The following is an 8,452-nucleotide window of genomic DNA, read 5'->3' on the forward strand; positions in this document are numbered from 1 at the left end:
TTCTTGGATGGATCCTTGATCATTATGTAGTGTCCTCTTTGTCTCTCACATCCTTTATTTGAAAGTCTATTTATCTGAATATGAGTATTGTGTCTCCTGCTTTCTTTTGGTCTCCGTCTGCATGAAATATTTTTTCCAGCCCTTCACTTTTAGTCTGTATGTGTCTCTTGTTTTGAGGTGGGTCTCTTGTAGACAGCATATATAGGGGTCTTGTTTTTGTATCCATTCAGCCAATCTTTGTCTTTTGGTTGGGGCATTCAACCCATTTACATTTAAGGTAATTATTGATAGGTGTGGTCCCGTTGCCATTTACTTTGTTGTTTTGGGTTCGCATTTATACAACCTTTCTGCATTTCCTGTCTAGAGAAGATCCTTTAGCATTTGTTGAAGAGCTGGTTTGGTGGTGCTGAATTCTCTCAGCTTTTGCTTGTCTGTAAAGCTTTTAAATTCTCCTTCATATCTGAATGAGATCCTTGCTGGATACAGTAATCTAGGTTGTAGGTTATTCTCTTTCATTACTTTCAGGACGTCCTGCCATTCCCTTCTGGCCTGGAGGGTTTCTATTGATAGGTCAGCTGTTATCCTTATGGGAATCCCTTTGTGTGTTATTTGTTGTTTCTCCCTTGCTGCTTTTAATATTTGTTCTTTGTGTTTGATCTTTGTTAATTTGCCTAATATGTGTCTTGGGGTGTTTCGCCTTGGGTTTATCCTGTTTGGGACTCTCTGGGTTTCTTGGACTTGGGTGGCTATTTCCTTCCCCATTTTAGGGAAGTTTTCAGCTATTATCTCCTCGAGTATCTTCTCATGGCCTTTCTTTTTGTCTTCTTCTTCTGGGACTCCTATGATTCGAATGTTGGGGCATTTCACATTGTCCCAGAGGTCCCTGAGGTTGTCCTCATTTCTTTTGATTCTTTTTTCTTTTTTCCTCTCTGCTTCATTTATTTCCACCATTTTATCTTCTACCTCACTTATCCTATCTTCTTTGCCTCCGTTATTCTACTCTTGGTTCCCTCAAAGTGTTTTTGATCTCATTCATTGCATTATTCATTTTTAATTGAGTCTTTTTTATTTCTTCTAGGTGTTTATTAAACATTTCTTGCATCTTCTCAATCTTTGTTTCCAGGCTATTTATCTGTAACTCCATTTTGTTTTCAAGATTTTGGATCATTTTTATTATCATTATTCTAAATTGTTTTTCCGGTAGATTCCCTATCTCCTCCTCTTTTGTTTGACTTGGTGGGCATTTTTCATGTTCCTTTACCTGTTGGGTATTTCTCTGCCTTTTCATCTTGTTTAGATTGCTGTGTCTGGAGTGGGCTTTCTGTATTCTGGAGGTCTGTGGTTCTTTTTTATTGTGGAAGATTTACCCAGTGGGTGGGGTTAGACGATTGGCTTGTCAAGGTTTCCCGGTTAGGGAAGCTTGCGACAGTGTTCTGGTGCGTGGAACTTGATTTCTTCTCTTTTGAGAGCAATGGAGTGCCCAGTAATGAGTTTTGAGATGGGTCTATGTGTTAGGTGTGACCTTGGGCAGCCTGTATGTTGACGTTCAGGGCTATATTCCTGCGTTGCTGGAGAATTTGCATGGTATGTCTTGCTCTATAACTTATTAGCTCTTGGGTGGTGGTTGGTTTCAGTGTAGGTATGGAGGCTTTTGGACGGTCTCTTATTACTTAAAGTTCCATGTAGTCAGCAGTTTTCTGGTGTTCTCAGGTTTTGGGCTTAAGTCTCCTGCCTCTGGATTTCAGTTTTATTCTTCCTGTAGTCTCAGGACTTCTCCAGCTATACAGCACTCCTTTCGAAGACAATGGGCTGCTTTTCTGGGCGCCTGATGACCTCAGCTAGCGATCAGAAGTTGTTCTGTGAAGTTTGCTCTGCGTTCAGTTATTCTTTCGATGAATTTGTAGGAGAGAAAGTGGTCTCCCCGTCCTACTCCTCCGCCATCTTGGCTCCTCCCATATGCATCTTTCAATTCTGGTTTCCTCAGGGTGTATGCTCAGCATTGGGATTGTTAGGTCATATGGGTAGTCTATTCCCAGTTTTTCAAGGAATCTCCACGTTGTTCTCCATAGTGGCAGTACCAATTTGCATTTTCACCAACAGTGTAAGAGGGTTCCCATTTCTCCACACCCTCTCCAGCATTTATTGTTTATAGACATTTTAATGATGGACATTCTGACCAGTGTAAGATGATACCTCTTTGTGGCCTTGATTTGCATTTATCTAACAATGAGTGATGTCAAGCATCTTTTCATGTGTCTATTAGCCATCTTTATGTCTTCTTTGGAGAAATGTCTGTTTAGGTTTTTGCCAATTTTTGATTGGGTTGTTTGTTTTCCTGATATTGATTTACATGTGCTGCTTGTGTACATTGGAGATTAATTCGTTTTCAGTTGTTTCATTTGCTATCATTTTCTCCCTTTCTGAGGGCCATCTTTCACCTTGATTATAGTTTCCTTTGTCATGAAAACGTTTTTAAGTTTAATTAGGTCCCATTTGTTTGTTTTTGTTTTTATTTACATTACTCAGAGAGGTGGGTCATAGAGGATCTTGCTGTGGTTTATGTCAGACAGTGTTCTGCCTATGTTTTCCCCTAAGAGTTTGATAGTTTCTGGTCTTACATTTAAATCTTTAATCCATTTTGAGTTTATTTTTGTGTATGGTGTTAGAAAGTGTCCTAGTTTCATCGTTTGTGCATAGTTTACCAGTTTTCCCAGCACGACTTGTTGAAGAGATTGTCTTTTCTCCGTTGTATATTTTTGCCTCCTTTGTCAAAATAAGGTACCCATACGTGCATGGATTTATCTCTGGACTTTCTATTTTGTTCTATTGATCTATGTTTCTCTCTTTGTGCCAGTACTATACTGTCTTGATGACTGCAGTTTTGCAGTATAGTTTGAAGTCAAGAAGTTCGATTCCTCCATTTCCATTCTTCTTTCTCAAGATTGCTTTGGCAATTTAGGGTCTTTTGTTTTTCCATACAAATTGTAAAATTATTTGTTCTAGTTCTATGAAAAATACATAACTTTAGATTTTTTAAATTCTTCTTTCTCTGTTAGCTTTAGGTGCAAGTTTAGTTTGTTCATTTGAGATTTTCCTCACTTCCTGAAGTAAGATTGTATTTCTATATCCTCCCCTTTCAGAACTGCTTTTGTTGAATCCCATAGGTTTTAGATCATTGTGCTTTCATGTTCATTTGTCTCTATGTATTTTTTCTTTCTTTTTTTCAGTTATTCATTTGTTGTTTAGTAGTATATTTTTTAGCCTCCAATTTTTTGTCTTTTTACATATTTTTCCTTGTAATTTGTATCTAATCTTAACTCACAGCATTGTGATCTGAAAAAAAATGCTTGATATGATATCAGTTTTCTTAAGTTTATTAAGGCTAGCTTTTGTGGCCAAGCATGTTGGCAATCCTGGAGAATGTTCATTGTGCACTTGAGAAAATGTGCACTAAGTTGCTTTAGGATGGAATACTTAAGTCATTCTGGATTAATGTGTCATTTAATACCTATGTTTCCTTATTGATTTTCTGCCTGAATGATCTGTCCATTAATGAAAGTGGTGTGGTAAAGGTCCCCCACTATTATTGGGTCACTGTCTCTTTCTCACTTTACGGTTCTTAGTATTTGCCTTATATATTAAAGCTCTCTTAAGTTTTATTCCTATATATTTACAATTGTTATATCTTCTTGGATTATTCCCTTGATTTTTTTTTTCAGGAATGAAAAACATTTATTGAATCAAAATCAAATGCTTTATTTTTATTATCTACAAGCCAACACTGAACTTACTTTATTCAAAATGAACACAGTGTACAAAAATGTATGCTTACATTATAAAAACATGTCAATTTTATTTCCTGGGTGCTGAGCAGAAGTCATTAAAATAATCAAGGCAAACTTGCTCTCTATAATAGAACTGCTATAACTTAATAACAAGAGTGAAAGCTAATATATACTCGCAAAGTATCTGTAAAGGCCCACTCACAATGCTGCATCAGAAATGCTGAACCCAGTCACCACAGTTCACATTTCCACTCTATGCTCATTGGCACCACTTCATGCCTATATCATGGGAAAGCACCTCTTTTACAGAATGCATGTCATTAGTTAACAGTTGTTAGCACATATTCCAACAAAATATTAACAGTCAATTCTACTTAGTTAGATTCAATTTTTAAATCAGACACATATTGTTATTGGGAGCAAATGACATCCCAAGGTTTAAAAACCCACTTATCAATGGGAAAAGTGGACTCCTTAAAAAAAAAAACTGTGTCCAAGGTTAGTATCTTAAAATTGTTGGTAATTTTCTTATTTCTTGATTCATTATTGGCACCTTCCTTGGCATGTGTTCCTGCACACAGTGTGGCTACTTGTGCCTGTCAATTCAGAGGCAGCTGCAGAACAATTAGAGGCTGAAGAGGGCAGGCTTTGGCTTACCATGGAGACATGCTCTAGCATTCACTGGAGAATGTGGTCCTTGAGGAATCAGGAAAGCAAGCAATTGAGAAAAATAATAAAGTTAAATCATGAAGTAGGGAATAGGGACCAGGGCTCCCTGTACTGTTCTAGGAGTTATACACTTTTAAACTCTGTAATTGTTAAAGTCAAAATAGAAGTAGACTAACTAGCATTATCATTGACTATAACAAAACAATCCATCTTTAAAGAGCATACACACTTCAGTGTCCCTGGCAGGACCCTGGCTGCTGAACAGAATGACATTGGTACTCAAGCAAAATCCAGAATGCAGTATCAATACAGTGACATCAAATGAATTCAAGTTTAGAAGCTATTAAACTACAAAATGCTTATTCTGATTGCTAAGAATAAATGTTATTTCTTGACAGATTCTCTGCGATGGACACCTATGAAGACTCAAAACTGCAGAAATACAAGGACAGAATAATCTAGTGCCTGCTGTATGGGGTAGCTTAAAAGAAAGGGGGGAAGGAATCCTTCCATGTTTTGCCTATATAAACCCAATATTTATTCACTTACCTATTTCACAAGAACTTATGACTAAGGTGAAGATAACATTATCTCTCTTTATGCAGTTACTTAATTCCTTACTGTTTTCTTCCAATTAAGGTCATTTCCTGCAGGAAATGGTACTGCTATCAAATATAACTGTTAGATAAACTGGAAATAGGATTTAAAATTTCTAATGGAAACCAAACCACTATTGGGCTTAGCATTATACCCTTATGTGGAAGGAGGAGCATTTATAGAAATATAATTTGTGGAGAACAAACATTTTGGATCCTAAACCCAAGGATTCTTGGCAATACCTTAAGTCACCATCCAGGTTGTTCTCACAGGCAACAACACAGACAGTTCAACCACCGCTCCTGGCAACGTCAACTGTCCCAAAATGTGGACTTGGAGAGGCCAATGACTCCAGAGCCTGCACTTAGAAGTAGAGGCTAGAAGCTCAACAAACTACTGTTGGAAGTCAACTGGATACCAAAGTATTAAACAAGTGAAAACCAAGACCAAGAAAACAAAGAAATGAACAGCTACTAAGAACAGGATGCTCAGAGTCAGACTGGGTGAGGATATTACCACACACTCGATACATAACCACACTTGTTTACAATCTCAGGTCCTTGCTCTGAAATAAACAGGTCAAACATTTACAGCAGAATGAATGCCTTATGGATGCAAGCTTTTTATTATTATTATTATTACAGTTCTAACTAAATAAAAGTCATACTTCTAAAATAAGCTACAAGTTGCCTTTTTCTGTGAAATTGATGTGACTTGGTGCCACAACTCACCTTTCTCTAATAGCTGCAATATCATCCACCCATGACAGCCAGGAGCTGTCCATTTCTGGCATCCCTTGGGCTCCCACACAACTTCATAAAGCATACAGACACTACTCTGCTGAAGTTTCATATGAATAGAAATTATCATTGTATTTATGGGTGGCATACCTTCCAAAATATGCATAAGTGGTGACAAGTTAACAAATAATAACAGGTCTTTGCTTACCAATAAAATCAATAAGGCAGAGGGGTTGAAGGTGGAAAGAGAAAAATGTAGGGGAAGGATGCAAAATGGTGCTAACATTCACAAAAAAGATCATGCTAAAATCAGATCCATATTCATAAAAATCAAGAATTAAGCCACAATCCAAAGAACTCTGTCCATGAGTCCAAAAGCACGCATGCTAGTTGAAGGAAATACAGGATTCCTCTGAAAACTTTCTTCAGAGCAGAACAGTAACATGTCACTGGAGCAATAACAACAGGATGAACAAGACGCCATCACACATTGAGGAAAAGTCCGAGACTATGCTGCCTTCATGTCCACCAGCTGCTTCTACACGTTGGTGGCCATGCCACCCCTCATAGCCTCCCGTGGACTATATGTAGTTCTGCATGGAACTGACAGAATTCATCCCAATGAACAGGTTGCCCCCTGAGCCATATGTTCACAAAATTTGTGGGCTCTCCAATCATACTTCGGCCAATCCGCTGGTGCCTTTTTGGCTGAGGCTGTTCTGCAATACAGCAGTTGAAATGCAACCAGAATTCACTCATGCTGATAGTCCAAGTTATAAACGAGCACCATATAATGAGCTTTTATTATGTTGAGGTATGTTCCTTCTATACCTGCTCTCTGGAGAGTTTTTATCATAAATGGATATTGAATTTTGTCAAAAGCTTTTCTGCATCCATTGAGATAATAATATGGATTTTATCTTTCAATTTGTTAATGTGGTCTATTACATTGATTGATTTGCATATTTTAAAGAATCCTTGAATTCCTGGGATAAAGTCAACTTGATCATGATGTATGATCATTTTATTTTTTATTTATTTATTTTTTTATGATCATTTTAATATGTGGTTGGATTCTGTTTGCTAGAATTTTGATAAGGAGTTTCACATCTATGTTCATCAGTGATAACCCACAGCAAATATTATCCTCCATGGTGAAAAATTGAAAGCATTTCCCCCAAAGTCAGGAACAAGGCAAGGGTGCCCACTAACACCACTACTATTCAGCATAGTTTTGGAAATTTTGGCCACAGCAATCAGAGCAGAAAAGGAAATAAAAGGAATCCAGATTGGAAAAGAAGTAAAACTCTCGCTGTTTGCAGATCACATGATCCTCTACATAGAAAACTCTAAGGACTCTACCAGAAAATTACTAGAGCTAATAAATGAATAAAGTGAAGTTGCAGGATATAAAATTAACACAGAGAAATCCCTTGCATTCCTAAACACTAACAATGAGAAAACAGAAAGAGAAATTAAGGAAACAATTCCATTCACCATTGCAACGGAAAGTATAAAAAACTTGGGAATATATCTACTTAAGAAACAAAATACCTATATATAGAAAACTATAAAACATAGATGAAAGAAATCAAAGAGAACACAAATAGATGGAGAAATATACCATGTTCATGGATTGACAGAATCAATATAGTGAAAATGAGTATGCTACACAAAGCAATCTATAGGTTCAATGCAATCCCTATCAAGCTATCAACGGTATTTTTCACAGAACTAGAACAAATAATTTCACAATTTGTATGGAAATACCAAAAACCTCCAATAGCCAAAGCAATTTTGAGAAAGAAGAATGGAACAGGAGGAATCAACCTGCCTGACTTCAGGCTATACTACAAAGCTACAGTCATCACGACAGTATGGTACTGGCATAAAGACAGAAATATAGATCAATGGAACAAAATAGAAAGCCCAGAGATAAATCCACACACCTATGGACATCTTATCATTGACAAAGGAGGCAAGAATATACAATGGAAAAAAGACAATATCTTTAACAAGTGCTGCTGGGAAAACTGGTCAACCACTTGTAAAAGAATGAAACTAGGACACTTTCTAACACCATACACAAAAATAAACTCAAAATGGATTAAAGGTTTAAATGTAAGACCAGAAACTATAAAACTCCTGGGGGAAAACATTGGAGAAACACTCTGACTTAAATCACAGCAAGATGCTCTATGACCCACCTCCCAGAGTAATGGAAATAAAAGTAAAAATAAGTAAATGGGACCTAATTAAACTTAAAAGATTTTGCACAATGAAGGAAACTATAAGCAGTGAAAAGACAGCGTTCAGAATGGGAGAAAATAATAGCAAACGAAGCAACTGACAAAGAGTTAATCTCAAAACTATATAAGCAACACCTGAAGCCCAATTCCAGAAAAAAAAATGATGCAATAAAAAAATGGGCCAAAGAACTAAACAGGCAGTTCTCCAAAGAAGACATACAGATGGCTAACAAACACATGGAAAGATGCTCAACTTCACTCATTATCAGAGAAATGCAAATCAAAATCTCAATGAGGTACCAGCTCATGCTTGTCAGAATGGCTGCTATCCAAAAGTCTACAAGCAATAAATGCTGGAGAGGGTGTGGAGAAAAGGAAACCCTCTTACACTGTTGGTGAGAATGCAAACTAG

The 8,452-nt window shown here is 37.0% G+C and overlaps 1 pseudogene; it reads right to left on the reverse strand.

The window, feature by feature from the left end:
- Nucleotides 1-6,299: 6,299 nt before the first annotated feature.
- Nucleotides 6,300-6,570, reverse strand: LOC122435649 (annotated as a pseudogene).
- Between the last annotated feature and the right edge of the window lie 1,882 nt (nucleotides 6,571-8,452).

The sequence above is a fragment of the Cervus canadensis genome, chromosome X, assembly GCF_019320065.1.
Source record: "Cervus canadensis isolate Bull #8, Minnesota chromosome X, ASM1932006v1, whole genome shotgun sequence".
Lineage (NCBI taxonomy): Eukaryota > Metazoa > Chordata > Mammalia > Artiodactyla > Cervidae > Cervus > Cervus canadensis.